The sequence below is a fragment of the Lithobates pipiens genome, unplaced genomic scaffold (genome assembly GCF_037356315.1).
Source record: "Lithobates pipiens isolate NorthernLeopardFrog02 unplaced genomic scaffold, aLitPip1_a1.2 Scaffold_8, whole genome shotgun sequence".
NCBI classification, from domain to species: domain Eukaryota; kingdom Metazoa; phylum Chordata; class Amphibia; order Anura; family Ranidae; genus Lithobates; species Lithobates pipiens.
In genome coordinates, this window is record NW_027507903.1 from 258880631 (window position 1) to 258900055 (window position 19425).

Here is a 19425-nt window from a genome sequence, read left to right on the forward strand (position 1 = left end):
TCCACGAGAAAAAGTGTTTTCCAGCACTGGAATTTGTAAATTCCAAAAGCCAATATAAAGGAAAATTAGTGGTAAAAAAAGCACTTGTGGGTTTAACCAATCTTGTTTTTTTTTTTTACAATTCTCCTTTAAGGGGGCATGGTCAGGGGAGTGTCCTATGCATACATACTTTTGCTGATAGTTGTCCATCATTCCAATCTCAAAAAGTTGGGAGGTATGCAATATGTTCCTTGTATAGGTTGAAATGTCATAATAAAGAAAAGATTATATAGTGTAAAACAACATTTACATTTAAAATGCCATCAATAAAAACAGTGTACATCCACTTACATTTAAATGTGCATAACCTTGCACCAGGAATGACACATGTAATGTATGTAAGGCATCGGCTCCACCATCTGCAATGCGAGTTCTTCCTCCTTCTTTCTCCCGGGACTTCCAGATTGACCTCGTCCCAGGGTGTACATAGCAAAATTACATATTTTCCTGTAACTCCACTCTGTGATATAGTATACACATAGAGTACCCCCACCTCCACCCCCTCTACCCACTAACTCACTCACTGCCCAATAGATTGCCAATCACTTCAAAGACAAGATTGATGCAATTCATGAGGACACCTCCACTGTGAGTACATCTTCCCCACCCAACATACCTGGTCTAACAGCACATTCAACACTCTCCTCTTTTGAATTGGCTACTACTGAAGAGGTTACAAAACTTTTCTCAGATACCCACCTAACCAATTGTCCCTTGGATCCTGTTCCCTCACAACTACTATGGTCACCCTCTTCTATCCTATGCTCCCTCACTCACATGTTCAATCTCTCCCTCTCTAGTGGCACCTTCACCTCCCCTCTAAAACTTGCGCAGATCACTCCCATACTTAAAAAACCCTCACTGGATCCCACCAACCTGAACAACTTAAGACCCATCTCATTGCACCTATTCACCTCTAAAGTTCTAGAACGCTTAGGCCGCGTACACACGCGCGGACTGTTCGCCCAACTTTGTCCGTCAAACAGTTTCGGCAAACAGTCCGCTCAAACTTAGCATGGACGGACATGGCCACACACGACGGACGAACAGTTTGCTGAAACCGTGCGCGATGACGTGAACGGCACTTACGACGGGACGAAAAATACGACGTCCTATACACTGCATTATAGCTTTCGGCGTGAAAATCCTTTCTGAGCATGCGCGCAACTTTGTTTGACGAACAAGCCTACACACGAGCGGACTGTTCGCTGAAACAAGGTTTCAGCGGACAGTTTTTCGGAAATTCCGAAAAACCTTGTCCGTCAAACTGTCCGCTGAAACTGTCCGCTGAAAGCCCACACACGAGCGGACTGTCCGCCCAAACACTGTTCAGCGGACAAAGTTGGGCGAACAGTCCGCCCGTGTGTACGCGGCCTTAGTCTACAGCTCCTACCTCAGTGAAAATAACCTTCTTGACCCCTTACAGTCTGGCTTTTGCTCACAGCACTCCACGGAAACTACCTTACTAAAACTCACTAACGATCTACTAACTGCTAATATGCCATACTCCTACTACTTGACCTCTTTGTGGCCTTTAATACTGTTAACCACCAGCTCCTTCTCAATAAACTACATTCCCTTGGCCTTTGAAATTCTGCTCTATTTTGGTTCTCTTCCCATATATGACAGCACTCCTTCAGTGTTACCTACAACTCTGTCTCCTCCTCTCCATTGCCCCTTTCTGTGGGGGTCCCCCAAGGCTCTGTTCTTGGACCCCTTCTCTTCTCTAGCTATACCTCCTCCCTTGGTCACTTGATAACTGCCCATGGCTTCCAATACCACTTATAAGCCGATGACACCCAAATCTATCTGTCTACTCCACACATCACTCCTTCAATCTCCTCTCACATCACTAATTTACTAATTCACATGTTAGCATGGATGTCGCACCACTTCCTTAAACTAAATCTCTCTAAAACTGAGATATTAATATCCCCCTCACCCGTGCCCTACTCCCTGACTTTTCCATAAAAATCAACAATGCAGTACCTAGTACCCTCACGCCAGGGTAATAGGTGTAATCCTAGACTCTGACATTTCATTTCAGCCTCAAGACCAATTGTCAAAAGTTTGTAGAATTCACCACCGTAACATCTCTAAAATTCGCCCCTTTTAACAAATGAGACTGCCAAGCTCCTCATTCACTCCCTTGTTATCTCTCGCCATGATTATTGCAACTTCCTTCTCATTGGCCTGCCTCACCTCTTCAGTTTATCATGAATGCTGCTGCAGAATTACTATTGCAACAACACATCATCAGTAGGGTAAAACTGACCTGTCTCACGACAGTCTAATCCCAGCTCACGTTCGCTATTAGTGGGTGAACAATCCAGCGCTTGGTGAATTCTGCTTCACAATGATAGGAAGAACCGACATGGAAGGATCAAAAAGCGACGTCGCTATGAACGCTTGGCTGCCACAAGCCAGTTATCCATGTGGTAACTTTTCTGACACCTCCTGCTTAAAATCCAAAAAGTCAGAAGGATCGCGAGGCCCTGTTATCACGATCTGTATTCATACTGAAAATCAAGATCAAGCGAGCTTTTGCTCTTCTGCTCCACCTGAGGTTTCTGTTCTCCCACCTTACCAACCACTCAGTGTCTGCCAACCCTCTCCTCCAATCCCTACACTGGCTCCCAATCACCCAACGAATCAAAATACTAACCACAGCATACAAAGCTATTCACCAATCTTGTCTCCAAATATCACCCTAATCATCCTCTCCGCTCTTCTCAAGACCTTCTGCTCTCAAGCTCTCTCATCTCCTCCTCCCATGCTCATCTCCGGGATTTCTCCAGAGCCTCTCCCATCCTCTGGAACTCACTACCTCAACCTGTCCAGCTATCCCCTACACGCGCTACCTTCAAGCAATCCCTGAAAGCTCATCTCTTCAGGAAAGCCTATCACGTCTCCAACTAATATTTTTACCACTTCCATCAGCTCATTCCCCACAGTTACAAACTTTTATGCCACCTGCCCCACCCTATTAGATTGTAAGCTCTTCTGAGCAGGGCCCTCTTAATCCTCTTGTATTTTATTTTATTATAACTGTATTGTCTCCCTTTTATATTGTAAAGTGCTGCGTAAGCTTTTGGTGCTATGTACCCACCATGTATAATAATAATAATAGAGTAATACAAGATTGTGTTTAACACAGCAGCTTTGAGATTTTGTATGAAAAGAATAAGCTATTGTGCTGACTGGAACCCAACTGTCATTAAATGAGGCACATAAGAGGGCCAGGAGAGTGATAGGATACACCAGATAAAATGGATACAGGTCTTGAGATCCTAATGCACATATAAAAAACAAACACAAGAGGGCGTCTCCATCTTTATGTAGCAATTTATTAAAAAAGCATAAAAGACAATAAAAATGCACTCACTAGATAAAGGTAGATCAAGGTTTGTCATAGATTCATGTAGACCTCCATAGGATCACAGTGGGGCTGCAGAGCTCAGCAGACATGTGGTTGAAGCAAGCAAAGTTCTCGATGGAAGGGCAGGAAAATAAGTATCATCAGCTTCCAGAAATAGCAAGATGGCTGAGACACCAAACAGCACCTCTCTCGGCTGGGTGATGACAAGAAGTGGAGGACACAGTGACGGCCGATTCTCCCTTTTTTAGGGGGTGGCAAACAAGCGCCGCACCCCACTCGCTCGCAAGCGCACCAGCCTTGCACTTACACCATCCAGGTCACAAGCAGCTTCCCCGGTTTCTCCTCCTGGTCAATCTGGTTGCTTCTCCTCCTGGCCAATCCGGTCTCAGGACGTGCTTCCTGTCCTGATTGCCTGAGAGGAAAAGCTGATTCGGTATTGTCACAAGTGGGTGGGCTCAGGGTGCAGTGCCAACCCTTTTTAAGCAAATTAGAGCCTCCGGCTCTAATCATGTGCTTCACAAAAAAAAACAGTAGAACTCTATGCGTCTGGCACCCTGCATGGAGATTGGTGGTTTAAACAATAATGGCTGTGTGTTGAGTTATTTTGAGGGGACAGCAAATTTACACTGTTATACAAGCTGTATGCTCACTACTTTACATTGTAGCAGTGTCATTTCTTCAGTGTTGTCACGTGAAAAGAGATATTAAAATATTTAGAAAAATGTGAGGGGTGTACTCACTTTTCTGAAATACTGTATATAGGTGTTCTGTGCACCCATATGCAGTCAATCCCATTGCTGTCATATGGGGTGACAGTCAATCCCATTGCTATCATATGGGGTGCAGTGGCTGATGGGACACAGCTCCCAATGTAACATAGCTGGAGATCTTTATTAGCCACAGGGTGCTTTACAGGTTCAGGGACATGATACACCAACCGGTGTAAGTCTGTCGATGAAAGAACCTTTTGGAGTGTGTCCACTGTAAGCACAAAGACTGTCTGGACCATGACTGTCGCTTTTAGAACTGCCATTGTGGTAAGTGTAGGGGCTCCCTCCTCTGCGTTATCCAGGGAGGATTTTCCATTACTTTGTCAGAATTAATGCAAAAAGATCAGTGCCATGATTGCTGATTCAGGATGCAGGGGCTGCTAGCGTATTTCTAAACCACCTTTTCCAGAGCCTTTCTCTAACATGCCTGCAGCTGCTTTTGCACACACTGCACAGGATGACAAGGAGTCTTATCTATTCCTTTTGTATGATCTAGTGCCTAAGGAGTTACAGCCTGCTGACAGAACTCTTAGGGTTAAAGTTACCATCTCAGTCCGTATTGATGCGGTGTGTACATGTTTAGAATTGGAGTGATTTGCGTCTGCATACTCTAATGCCGCGTACACACGATCAAACAAGCGGGTGGAAAAGCCTGGCAAACTGAAGTCCGCCAGACAATCCCCCTGTGTGTAGGTACGGTGGACTTAGAAAGTAGTTTTACACTTCAATCTTCCCGCTGGACTCGCATTTCGGCGGACAATCCGGCCGTGTGTATGCCAGTCCGCCGTACTTTTGAAATGAGCGGACTTTTCCCGCCCGGAGAAAAATCCGCTCATTTTGAGCGGGTCTCCAGGTAGGCGGGGCCCGCGAAGGAGACGTCGCTGGCCCCGCTGCCTGGTATGGACTTAAAGGGGAACCCCAACGCCGAAAAAAACCGGCGTGGGGGTCCCCCCAGGTCCACATCAGACCCTTGTCCGAGCAGAGCGGACTTTCCTCTGCGTGTGGGTAGAGTCCGTTCATTTCAAAAGCAGGGCGGATAGTACGGCGGACTTAGTACGCCGTATTAGTCCACTGAAAAAGTGCCGTGTGTGGGCAAGTAGCCCGTTCGGAAAGTCCGACGGACAGTCTGGCGGGAAGTCCGCCAGACTAAGTTCGTCGGACAGACGGCTACGTGTGTACACGGCTTAAGGTTACTTCTCTGGGCTCCCTTTGAAGTGCCTAATGTCAAAACCTTCCCAGTACAGGCATTACTACAACTGGTTTTATATGGTGACCGGTGGTCTATTGACAAGTTATTTTCCCCTCCCAAACATATTGCCCTACAATACCATATTAAGGAGGCTTTTTTCAAGAAAAGGTCCCTTTCCATGGTGGATCTTTCTTCCCTTAAAAAAACCCAGACTTACCCTTTTGAGGACATGCCAGCATTTTTAATAAGAGAGAGAGAGAAATTATCCTCCAGGTTTGTGATAAAACCCATATAAATAAAATTATTATATGCAAAACTGATGAGGGGAAAGGATTTAATGAATCAGTGGGTAAGTGAAGAACAGGAAATCACGTTTAAAACACAAATATCTACTGTGTGGGATCACGTGACTTTTCATACTTTTTTACCAAATATAATTGGGATATCTGGAAGGGGAATTATACTCGTGAGTATAGCAAGAACAGATGCTATAACAGAACAATAACCACAAGGCCATCTGTGTTTAATTGGCAAACCTACTTTTTCTGGGACGATAATAGGACTATGGGATCCATGTGTCGGTTTAATACCAAAGCAAAGTTTTAATTTAAACAATTTGAAATCATGTTTTTTAGTGAAGAATGCCATGCAAGGGCATATGGTAATTTTATTTACATATTGTCAACTTAGCAAAACAACACCACAGTCATGTCAGATTTTAGGAATTGCTTTACTGTGTTATATCCTTCTTAAACTGAAAAATAAATTGTGAATACAATGTATTGGCAATGCAAAATTAACTTGAATTTTGGAAGCACTGAAGAACACTTGTAGGTGTGATTTGTTTTAAAAGCTCACATTTATTTTGTTATATGGCAGTAATTCTAGGGATATCTACAGCATGCTCTATCATTCCAGATTGGTGTAGGGTGGTTTGGGGGTCACTGTAGGAAAAACTGTATGGGATGGAGAATGACCTGGTAGATTCAAATTGGATATAAGAGATAAAACACAAATTAATTAGACAAACCCATTAGTGGTCATTAGGTAGTATGGGGTCATATTATAAAAATAGGAATAGCATAGTAGAGTGTGAGAACTGAGGGATTGTGTCCTTGTGCTAAATGGGTAAAAAAGGCTATTGATAGGAGGAAGATCGCTTTGACTGGGTAGGTGAAAGAAGCATTGTAACGCATGAATGTCTGGATTCATGGGGATTGCATTGGAATAATGTCCACTAGAGTGGGAGTTGAGAACTGGCACTTCTGCCTGGAGTGGGGGGAGATTAATGGACAGGAGATTACAGTACCAAGCCTGTAGTGCACTGATACATGCCAATGACAATGATAAGTGGACATTACTCAATTGTGCATGTGTGAGTACTATAATTGTTCTAGCCCAACACAGTATCTACCTTATATTCCATTGCATGTTGGATTGATCTATCCAAATACTCTGTTCTATCAGTGGCATCGAAACTAAAATGTCAATGCTCAATTACGCAAGAAATTTCTCTTTCCAAGAGCTGCACAATGTTTAATATGTTAGAGCAGCCTTTCTCAACCTTTTCAACACAGAGGAACCCTTGAAATAGTTCTCCGGTCTTGGGGGACCCCTGCAAAAAATTAGAAATCTACAGTTCATGATACATTAGTGTGATGGTCAGTGGGAAGAATGGTCCTTACGCTTGTGGTCATTGGGAAGAATTACCTCCTTACAGATAGCTCAAAGATCAATGGGATCTTGGGAACTGTGGGAACTTATCTGAGAGGCAGAAAATGCCCAATGCTGAAGGAACCCCTAGCAACCTCTGGAGGAACCCTGGTTGAGAATCACTGTGTTAGAGGATCATACGATCAGTTACATGCGCTTTTGGAAAAAAAGGGAGAAAGGATCTGTGGAATTTTATAGTGATTACAATTATTTGAACCACCTTGTGTGGTTTATGCTATCATGGTTTTAATAGCCTCCACAATAGACACACCAAAATCCCTAGATTCTTGCTGAGTGACAGGAATTGTAAGTTTATTGAACCCCGAGTGCAAACTCCAACCACTAATCATTAACTGCATCTATTAGTTCTCTATAATGTAGATGAAGAAAACTGTGTAAAAGAGGAAACTACTGTATTTAATTTCATGACTACCAATTTCTTCTCTGCACAGGGCAGTACCAACTATCAACTACACTATATATAGTTAGTTTAGGTGTACTTCCTGTTATGGGTTATTTTTGAGTTTTTACTAGCACATCATACCTTGTAAGATGTATTGATTTCTCTTTGTAAAACATTTCTGATTTTCATCCTGCCACTCTGCATACTGTACTAACAAGCTGACTTCTCTAAACAATTCACTAAGTATCTGTTGCATCAAAGGAATGTTCATCGTTTCTGGGTTCATTTAACAGTGAAAAGGACCTTGTGCAGAAGAATTATGGTTGAAGGACAGCCTGATATGCTAGTATTGTGGCGATACCTCACATGTAGTGGTAACTTCTTTGGAGTAAAGACTAACTTCTGTGGATGCACGCTCACCTAAAATATTGTGTTCTGATCAATTTTTGGGGTTAATACATATATTGATCTTATTTAGTAGAGCCATTGCTTTTGTTCACAAACCGGTATATTTTTCTCCACATTTACTTTCAAACCAAGCTAAATGGAAAGTATCAATAACAGGGGTTAAAATATGTTGTACTTTCACAGTTGCAGCTACAGTTTTTTTTTTTTTTAAGAGTAGCTTCCCCCAAGGGTGATGTCTTAGTTGTTAGATAACCCAGTAAGCTGAGTCGGTGTCTTTTTATACAGTGCCTTGAAAAAGTATTCATACCCCTTGAAATTTTCCACATTTTGTCATGTTGCAACCAAAAACTTAAATGTATTTTATCGGGATTTTATGTGCTAGACCAGTGATGGTGACCCTTGGCACCCCAGGTGTTTTGAAGCTACATTTCCCATTATGCTCATGCACTCTGCAGTGCAATTGAGCATCATGGGAAATGTAGTTCTAAAACATCTAGGGTGCCAAGGGTCACCATCACCGTGGTAGACCAATACAAAGTGGCACATAATTGTGAAGTGGAAGGAAAATGATAAATGGTTTTCAAAATCTTTTACAAATAAATATGTGAAAAGTGTGGCGTGCATTTGTATTCAGACCCCTTTACTCTAATACCCCTAACTAAAATCTAATGGAACCAATTGCCATTAGATGTCACATAATTAGTAAATAGATTCTACTTGTGTGTAATTAAATATCTGTTTAAATACAGCTGTTCTGTGAAGCTCTCAGATGTTTTTTTAGAGAATCTGGGTGAGCAAACAGCATCATGAAGGCCAAGAAACACACCAGACAGGTCATGGATTAAGTTAAGTTATAAAAAAGATTACAAGCTTTGAACATCTCATGAAGCACTGTTCAATCCATTATCTGAAAATGGAAAGAATATGGCACAACTGCAAACCTACCAAGACATGGCCGCCCACCTAAACTGACAGGTCGGGCAAAGAGAGCATTAAACAGAGAAGAAGCCAGGAGGCCCGTGGTAACTCTGGAGGAGTTGCATAGATCCACAGCTCAGGTGGGAGAATCTGTCCACAGGACAACTATTAGTTTTGCACTCCACAAATACGGCCTTTATGGAAGCGTAGCAAGAAGAAATCCATTGTTGAAAGAAAGCCATAAGAAGTCACATTTGCAGTTTGCAAGAAGCCATGTGGGGGACACAGCAAATGTGGAAGAAGGTGCTCTGGTCAGATGAGACCAAAATGCTATGTGTGGCAGAAAACTAACACTGTACATCACCCTGAACACACCATCCCCACCGTGAAACATGGTGGTGGCAGCATCATGTTGTGGGGATACTTTTCTTCAGCAGGGACAGGGAAGCTTGTCAGTTGATGGGAAGATGGATGGAGCCAAATACGGGGCAATCTTAGCAGAAAACCTGCTAGAGTCCGTGAAAGGCTTGAGATTGGGGCAGGGGTTCGCCTTCCAGCAGAACAACTCTAAACAGACAGCCAGAGCTACAATGGAATGGTTTAGATCAAAAACTATTCATTTGTTGGCCCAGTCAAAATCCAGACCTAAATCCAATTGAGAATCTGTGGCAAGACTTGAAAATTGCTGTTCAGACAGTCTCCATCCAATCTGACAGAGCGTGAGCTATTTTGTATGGAATAATGGGCAAAAATATCACTCTCTAGACTTGCAAAGCTGGTAGAGACATCCCCAAAAAGACTTGCAACTATAATTGCAGCGAAAGGTGGTTCTACAAAGTATTGACTCAGGGGGGCTGAATACAAATGCACACAACACTTTTCACATATTTACTTGCAAAAAAATTTGAAAACCATTTATCATTTCCCTTCAACTTCACAATTACAGTATGTACCACTTTCTGTTGGTCTATCACATAAAATCCCAATAAAATGCATTTAAGTTTTTGGGTGTAATGTGACAAAATGTGGCAAATTTCAAGGGGTATGAATACTTTTTCAAAGAACTGTATGTCTTAGATATTCCAAGAGAGAGCTCCCTCTGTAATAATGCCCAATTCTGTTCCACTGCTGGGAATTTAGGGTATTCTTCCCTACCTTTGCATGTCCTTATACATTCTTTTGCACTGAAAAAAGTTCAACAGATAGAAGGATAGTCCCTCATAATGGCTTAAAGTGGTTGTAAACCCTTACAAACCACTTTGACCTACAGGTAAGCCTAGATTAAGGCTTACCTGTAGGTCCAAGAAATATCTCCTAAACCTATATGGTTTAGGAGATATTTGCCCGAAAACAGGCACCGCTGTCTACGGCGCATGCGCCGTAGACAGCGGCGCGCAGGCGCACTGAGCGCGGCATTCTCAACGATGGAGCTGCCGCGCGTGTCGGCTCCCGTGCACATGCGCGGGAGTGACGTCATCGCGGCTTCGCCGAATGACAGCGGCGGAGCTGCGAGACCCCACCAAGAAGATGGATGCGGTGGACTACAGGGGACAGCAGCGACTTCGCTGGCTCCTGTGTCAGGTAAGTGACACATAATGGACTACTATGCGATGCATAGTAGTCCATTATACTTTGCCTTTGCAGGGAATGAAAGAGGAAGTAAACCCATCAGGGTTTACTTCCTCTTTAAAGTTAATTAATTTCACCTAATCTATCAGGATTTTATGCTGTGAATACTCCCTTTATTATTCTAGTGTATTGAAGGTAGACAGAAAATGTAATTGTTGGAACCATATATCAGTTGGGCCTGAATTTTGGAAATGTAGACATGGAGTTGTTCAAGAGAGGACAATGAAAATGATATGGGTTGCGCTGGCAGGGCAGCCAGCTGCAAAATATGAATGCTAGGATAAAAATGAGAGCCCTTCAGTCTACCTTATTCTATCCCCTGACTCTAAATACATAATTATTATCTGCATAGAGTCTCACCTTTATTTTCCAAAAAGCTACATTTTTCAGTTACTGCAAAGCTGAACCAAATAACCTATAAACGTGTTAAAAAAAAGATGTAACATACCTTATGGTCATAAAAGATATTTTGTAATGTACTGACATCATAATGTATCTTTGTATTGCTGTGATACAAACAACAATACAATAGTGGCATGTACTGAACTACCTCAGAAATATAACTTCTTGATTTGCAGGGGCACAGGATGAAGTAATTCAGGTATATCTGGTTATGCCATTGCCATGTAAGCACAGCTTTTTGCTAGTGTCCCAAAAGAAAGGACATCTTTCCTCTAAAAGAAGAAAACCCTTTTCTTCGTTTTTATTAAGATATGTTTTTCATCTAGAAAGTTTTTCAGTTGCTGAAGAGCCTGAAGGGGCTCATTTTGCAGCTTTTTTAGATTGACTGATCATTGGTACTGCTACAGAAACCATGCACAAAGTCTGCTGAAAAGAAAAAGTGGGTCCAGCCTGTAATGTGTCTTTTGATATTGATATTACATTAGGTGTTTACCTAGGGTACCTAGGCGCAACTTGCTGAGTCAGCTACAAAGTGCCTTACAGGTCCAGGGCTGTGCTGCACCCATTGGTGGGAGCCTGCCACTGAAGACTCCCTAGGGGTATACCCACCAGGAGGGCAAAGGCTGTCTTGATGGGTAATGTGCCATGGGTCCTGCCTGCCTAGCTAACATGACTAGCAGGGACCACAGGCAGGACTTCCACTCTGGTCACCTAGGCGGTCAGAGCAGACATGGGAGCAGGTACCTGCTAAAACTAGATACCTGTAGCATTACCCCCGCAGGAGCCACTGTTAATATTAGGTCCTCTGCTCTTTCTCTGGCCCTAGGCAGAACGGTAACACCACCAAAATACCTTGGCTGGGAACTCCCAGCAGTCACACAAAGATGGCACACACTGACCATTAGAAAATAGGCAGATTGTATTGGCAGACCAAAGAAAATGCCACACAGCTGATCAGTAGTTCAGTATCAACATATTAGAAAACAGTGCAATAAAAATACAATTCAATTACCTGGACACCACTTCAGCTCCAGGCCTTTTCTGGCACTTTTATTTACATGTAAAAATCTGTATTTTCTGCTAGAAAATTAATTAGAACCCCCAAACATTCTGTTTTTTAAAGCAGAGGCCCTAGAGAATAAATTGGTGGGCGCTGCAATTTTTTATGCCACTTGGTATTTGCGCAGAGTTTTTTTTAAAACACATTTTTTTGGGGGGGGGAACATTTTTTAAATTTAATTTAAAATAAACAAAATCTATAACCCATTTTTTTGTAACACTGAATAAAAGGATACCAAACATGTCACACTTTAAAATTGCACACATCCGTGCAAAGGCCACAAACAACGTAAATTTTACTATCCATAGGCGACGATTTAAAAGCCTTTACAGGTTGCCACTTTAGATTTAGAGAAGAGCTCTAGTTCTAGAATCACTGCCCATGATCTGACATTCATGGCGATACCTCACGTGTGGGACGATTGTTGTTTAGCTGCGCGCTTGACTGATGCACATGTTTGCCTTTGCGTGCGAGCGCTCGGGGGGGGGGGGGCACCTTACTTTTTTTTTTAATTAATTTGTTTTTATTTTATTTTTACAATTTTGCTTTAATTTTTTTGACCACTTTTATTGTTGTCACAACGAATGTAAACATGTGACAGCAATAGGCATGTGACAGGTACTCTTTTTGGAGAGATCTATCTATCTATAATCCCTCCTCTGCCTTTTAAAAGCATTCCAAGATTGGTGTTTTTGAATGCTTTTGTTTTCTTCAAAAATTGAGCCGTTGACATCCAGGTGAACTGCAAATGGCAACAGGTCATCACTTCTGGGTTACCATAGTGGAGAGCCGATCACAGCTGATCCCATATAAAAGTTGTACTTACACAATATACAGTATCCAAAGCCTTGTACACTTGTCATGCCTCCACCAAGATGGCCAACAGAAACTGGTTAGGTCAACCCAAAGTTACAGCCCAACATATTTTGTCATAAAAATGTGATGTCCTCAGGAGCTGACTCTGACCTAGGCCATTGATATTGTTTATTGTGAAAGTGAAACTTTTATACATTTTTATGGTTTAATAAATGGTGCTTTCACTATATGGAGCCCTCTTTTCTTCCCTAATTCATGCCACTTGTTGAGAATATGGTCGGGTCACATACTACCAGTGTGGAAATTAGGGAAACTATTTAAACAGGAGGAGAGTTACAGAGAAGTATAAAGAGCTGCTGTTGACTCGCTTGGGGAAACGAGGGATCAATATGATCTGGTGAGTGCAGCATTTTACTTCTATCTTTAGGATGTTTGCTCTGCTTGGATCCATCCAGCTTGGGAGTTTTTCACACTATTTTTTCCACAGGAAGGAGACTTTAATGTTATGGACATTGAAAACATACACATGTGGATTATTTTATATTACGAACTTTGGTTTGTGCATTCCATATTTTACCACATTTGGTTCACTGTTTATTAATTTTGAAAGCACCATCATCCCTTGTACAGTATCTAGGAGATATATGGTTCATGGTCTATTAGGTAATTCATCACTAGTGGGAAGCAGCTACTAGCATTGATTTTTTTATTATATATTTTTGTTGGGTTTGTCATTTGAAGTATTTGTATCCCCATCAGAGTACATTGGTTTTCAGATAAAGATGTCCCACTTACTGCTCTCACTGTACTCAGGTGGGTTATGGTCTGTACCAGCAATGGTCTTCCCCAGGAAGAGACCCTTCTTCCTCTTTCCACCTGGGAAAAAGACTGCTGTCTCTCCCTTTTTAATATCTCTCTCTGGGAACTGTAGTTTTCCAGCAAACCTTTGGTAATAGATCAGTCTCTCTTGTAAACTACATTTCCAACAATCCTTCACAATTTTTCTCAGCAGCTGTCTTGTATTCCATGTTCTTCTGGGCACCCTATAGAAATAACACCACCTGTGTCTGTGTAGAAGTCTAGTATGGATTTACACAGAGAGTAGCAACAGCACCATGAGACTGCAGCTGCTCCTCTCGTGCCAGTTTAGTACCACACTACATATATGTGACTGAATATCCAATGATAGCTCAAATACCTAAGCCAAGCAGCCCATTGTGAAGAGGATCAGTCCACAATACATTATTCCTATCCTTGTTTTTTTCCAATATACATGGTAACAGAAATGTAAGTAATGGTTTTGTCCATAGAGCCTGTATGGGTCAGCCTTTTAAAATGACAGTTCACAGAGAAAAGTCAAGTGCAGAATATGAAGCAAAGTCATGAAGCAGTAACAAGAGGAAATTGGAGTCCTGTGACTCATATTGCTGGTAATCTAAATGACTTCTTGGAAAAACATACAAACACACCAGTTAGACTTGAATGGCAATTTTTAAAACAAATGCACAACATAGAGGTTACAGTGTATCATTACTGCTCACTGACTGGTTACAAGAGGTTACAGCACACATTACTGCTCACTGATTATTTGCTAGAGGTTACAGCACATGATTCCTGCTTGTTGATTGGTTGTTAGAGATTACTGTGAATATGACCTCGGGGGCATGATATACATATCAATGCCGCCGTACTCCTCTATTTACATATGAATGACACCGCTATTTACATATGAATGCCAGTAATTTACATGTAAACACCGGGTCTGCAGGTGAGTCATCTGTACACAACAATAGGGCAGAGCTGAGCAGCATTAGTAGCAGCACTTCACACTATCGGGACACAGCACAGGACTAAAACCTCAAGGGACGAGGGGATTTAAACCAGGATAGTTGGCAAGTATGAGGCAGCTACTTTGGGCCCCACAACAATGACAGGGCCCAGGGCAGCTAGTGATCTCCATATAATTACATTTTTTTGAGTTTCAAGTTACCACAACAACATTATTATCCTGTATTTTTTCTTAACCTTAAGGCCCTTTTCTCATGGACGATCCGTTCAGGTCCACCTGTCAGTTTTTCAGGTGGACCTGAACGGATGCTCCATAGAGCTCTATTGTGCGTCGGATGTCAGCGGTGACATGTCCACTTTTTGGCAGTAAGGCAGAGGGGAGGCACCTGGAATTGGGTGAGGCTCCTACTGGGCCCAGCCACCTCCTGGCTGCCACTGGGCACAGCCTCCTCCTGGCTGACATGTTCCAGACCCTCCTCCTGGCTGAGGTCATCCTGTGTATAAAAAAGGGACATAATTGTATTTGCTTCATCAATCACAAAAAAATTTCAGCTCATGACTTGCAAATTGAGTGTTAATAAATGGAAAAGACTATCATTCTGACCCCAGCATTTTTCAAGCTGGTCATCAACATTTTTGGCCACTACTGTCTAGTGATATCTATACATAATTTTTGGTCTAAAATCATTGATTTGTAATAATTATAACATCTAGTTAACATCATTAATATTAGGACAATAAATATGTTTAAAAACGAATATACCTAGCTCCAGATGGGCACATCCACTTCGGCAGCTGTTTACACATCTGGACTCAGGAGCACTAGTGTGGGACACCAGAGAACATTTTTTAGGGTAAACTACACAGGGGCTCCAGGGGGGATACTTGGGGTGTCTCCATCTGTGAAACTTGGCCAAAAAAGGTAAGTATTGCAGTTTGGTTAAAAGGGAATTTGAATCATGTCTTCAACTTGGATCCCTTCCCAAACAGACAATTGTACACCACTTCTAAGCAATGTTAAGCACTAAAATATCGGTGTGCTAAGTATACCTTTTGTTTCATTCTCAAAGGGGAGAAAATACGTAGACAACAGGATCCCAGGGACCCCCGACCTCACCAGCCTTAATGGCAAGTTAGCCCCAGCCCCCCCCGAGGATGTGGAGGAAGGAGAGGTGGAGGAAGTGGGCAACATGGGCAACCCACCAGGTGAGTGTCTGACACCCCAGCTTCAGGTAATCTATGTATGCCTACATATTTCTAAATACATGTTTTTTCATCAATTTTAGGTGATGATCTGGTTGTGGAAGGGGAAGCAGCGGAACCATTTACTAGCACCAGCGCCCAAACCCTCATTACCAAGATCATTGCCTGGAATGGGGAGATTGACACAATATGCAATCGCCTGGACATCATGCAGCAGAAAATGAAGAACATGATTGATGTTTTGGGGAGAATCTAATCCCTTTTTGCCTAAAATGAAATTGATCGATGTTCTTCATTTCCTTTTTAGATTACCACATTCTAATTTTAAGTTCTTAAAATTTGAAAAGCCAATTTAGAAGATGTACACGGTGTGCCAACATGTGCTATCTGCCATCAGGGGATCTCAATGTACGCATTTTGTGGGTGCAACCCCTTCTTCATAACGCTAGTAGGTGAGAGGTAGGGATTGCACCCACAAAACACGTCCATTGATCCCCCATGATGGGAGATAGCACATGTTGACATTTGGACTCCCAATTTGTGTGCATCTTCAAAATGTGGCTTTTACAGGGGTGACGTCACCTTATCTGATGAAGGCAATATCAAGACATTTTTGACACTATAATGTCTGATATTGCCTTCAAGTTTTATACGTTGACCTTTTTAAGTTCCAGAGTTGTGTATGTAATGTTTTAAAACATTCCTGTTTGTAAAAAAAATATATATATATATTGATGAAACAAAAAACAAAAAAATAAAATAAAGATTGTGAAAACAAAAAAATAAAATGTTGTTGAAAAAATATAATACCAAAACAAATATAGAGAAAAACCCAAAAAAGTTTTAACACATTTTAGAAATGCACATGTGTGAATGTGCACATAGTAAACCCTTTGAAATACAACAATGTGTGGCTTCTTCTTTCAATATCAGTTTTGTAAGTAATTTTGTGTTTACAGTAACAATGGGGCTTATTTACTAAAGGAAAATCCACTTGGCACTACAAGTGCACTAGGAGAACCTAGGAGAAGGCCAAAATGAAAAGCAAGCTATAAAGAAAATTCTATATTTTATCAGAAAATGTTTAATATAAATTTTAGACATTGTCTGGCATTGCAATGGCCCCCCTACCCATAAAATAATTCACATATCTCTCCCGAACTTGACGGGGGCTTTGCATTGCCAAGATAGTATCCAGGTCTGTCAGGAAATTTTCTGGAATATGTCCGGCCTCAGACCCAACTGAGACTAGATAATCATGAGAATGTTTCCTTAAATAATTATGTAGGATGCAACAGCACAGGATGATGTGGTTGATTTTGTAGTCCGCCATATGGATTGCTGTCAGAAACAGGTATTCTCAATGACTCTTCTCGCTCTGGCCAGCCGTTAGTTAAAAACCCTCCTCTCTGGGGTGACGGTCCTTTGGGGGAATGGCCTCATCAGGTGCTTGCCCAGACCGAATGCTTCATCAGGTATGAAGACAAAGGGGAGTCCTTCCACATTGTCCGCATCAGGAGGCAATGCCAGGCCACCAGTCTGGAGATGTTGGTAAAACTCAGTCTGGGCGAAGACTCCGACATCCAGCCACATAGAGAAACTCAGTGTGCCGACACCACTGCCATTAACACTACACTATTAAACCCCTTATAGTTATAATAGTAAGACCCTGAATGGGGTGGTGACACAATGTGGACATGCTTCCTATCTATCGCCCCTCCACAGTTGGGAAAGTCCCAACGATCAGCAAAATGGGAGGCCACAGTCTGCCATTCCTGTGGCGTTGAAGGAAACTGTGGAGTCAAACAAGAAAAAAAATAAGTAATTTTGCACATAAGATTGCAAGCAGATTACACAAAAACATTCTTGCACAACATCAGTATAACGTTTTTTGAAGGAGTATTTAAAAAGACAACAATATAAGGCTCACTTATCAGATTCCTCACCCCCTCTGATGGCCCATTGATAAAACTGAATGGGGGGGAGGGTTTGAGGTGACTTTGAGAGCCCCCCCAAAAAAAGCTTCAGGCACTCTGCCTGAATTTAAGGACACACATTACATTTGGACAGATTTTAGGGGGTGGGGGAGGATTCTAAATTAATTTAAGGACACACATTACATTTGGACATATTTTAGGGGGTGGGGGAGGGTTCTAAATTAAAAAAAAGGAGTAAACGGCATAAGGGTCTGGTCTGCAGAAACAGCTTATATGAAATACTTTTTTGGACATGGTCTGTAGATACCTATGGCTGATCCACAGCAAATGTATGTCTCTATAATCCAGAGTTTAATGCTTGTAACATTTTCTTGTTAGTTTGGAAGAAAGCCAGGGAAGGGTACAAACTTTTGTCTGGTTTGAAATGCTTTCTGTGTTCCTGTTACAATTTTCCATCCTTGTCTTCCTCCTTTAACCCCTCTTTGGGTATCCATTGGTGGATAAAGTTGCATTTGCAGATTCAAATGCTATTTTAAAGATTTAAAGAGATTCTTGCTATTTTGCAGTTCTAAGTTAGTTATATGTGAATACGCAATATAAATGTATAAGATGATTTAATATTACAAATCGTATTCTGAAACTTTGTATTCCTCCTGAAGAAGTGAGCTTGTTGCCCAAGAAAAGCGTTGTGAGAAGTTCTTCCATTAACCAAGTGATAGGGGTTGATATAATACATATTATATTGTGATATTGCTATGAGCAAAGCTAAATGGTTAGAACTATGCAGAACTTTTGCATCGGACTATGGGGGAACCCAGTTTTGAGCACCTCCAGCACACAATGTATGCAAGGGTTGCTATTGTTGATAGTGGGGACCTATTGTTGCTGTGAGGGACCTTATGTTCCAGTGGGGTCAATTGTTCCTGGGAGGGATCTACTGTTGGAGGAGTCTACTGGTGCTGGCTGCTTGAATATATATTGTTGCTGGCTTGGTAATATTTTTGTAAGGGGTCTATTGTTGCTGATGGGAACAATTGTTCCTGAGGAGATCTATTGTTGCTGGCTGCATGGGATCTATTTCACTGGCTTATAATTAATTAATTAATTACAAACAACTTACACTACAAAATGGTACTTGGTTCTAAATTCTCTAAAAGGAGCGGCACTGGAAGGTGGGTAGGGGGTGGGACCAAGGAACGTTTGGAGGTGGATGAGGGGTGGAGCCAAGGGGTAACTTGGAAGCATGGAGTACCTGTACCTATTCTCTGAGAAAAAAAGCCCTGGAACTATGTATCAGAGGCTGAATGATCTATGGAGTATTGGAAAATATATGTATGTTTTGGAACAGTGTTCAGAGTGTATATACACATTTTTAGGAAAAAGCTTTTTTTATGACAAAATACTGGTAATTTACTTATGTAGCGCTACTTCCACAAGAGCAACTGTACTTTTAATCAAGCTGGAAAGGTTGCGGGTTGAGTGACCTCATAAGATCCCGCACCTCATCCCTTATATTGGTAAATACAAAGAAAGAGGGTGTATAGGGATTATAGCGGTGCCCAATGTATAAAATGCCCCAGTAGAAGTCCGCTTTGGACGAAACATGTAGGGCCCAGTTTCTTTGCTCCCCTTTTGCTTTTTAATTTCGTGGGCACCGTTTTATTTTGTTTTGTATACTTTTTTGCTGGTTTTTATAAAAATAAACAGCCATTTTGCTTTTTGATCTACACTATTGGGAGCGTGTGTTTTTTATGTTTTACATATCACCTGC

The 19425-nt window shown here is 41.8% G+C and overlaps 1 long non-coding RNA gene across 1 annotated transcript in view; it reads left to right on the top strand.

Moving 5' to 3' along the window:
• The window catches only part of LOC143964214 (uncharacterized), a 29193-nt gene extending 12592 nt beyond the window's left edge, over positions 1 to 16601 (top strand). The window contains exons 3-4 of the long non-coding RNA XR_013271097.1: positions 15585 to 15720; positions 15801 to 16601. This is a non-coding gene — a long non-coding RNA (uncharacterized LOC143964214). The remainder of the gene's footprint in view (positions 1 to 15584; positions 15721 to 15800) is intronic.
• Positions 16602 to 19425: the final 2824 nt, after the last annotated feature.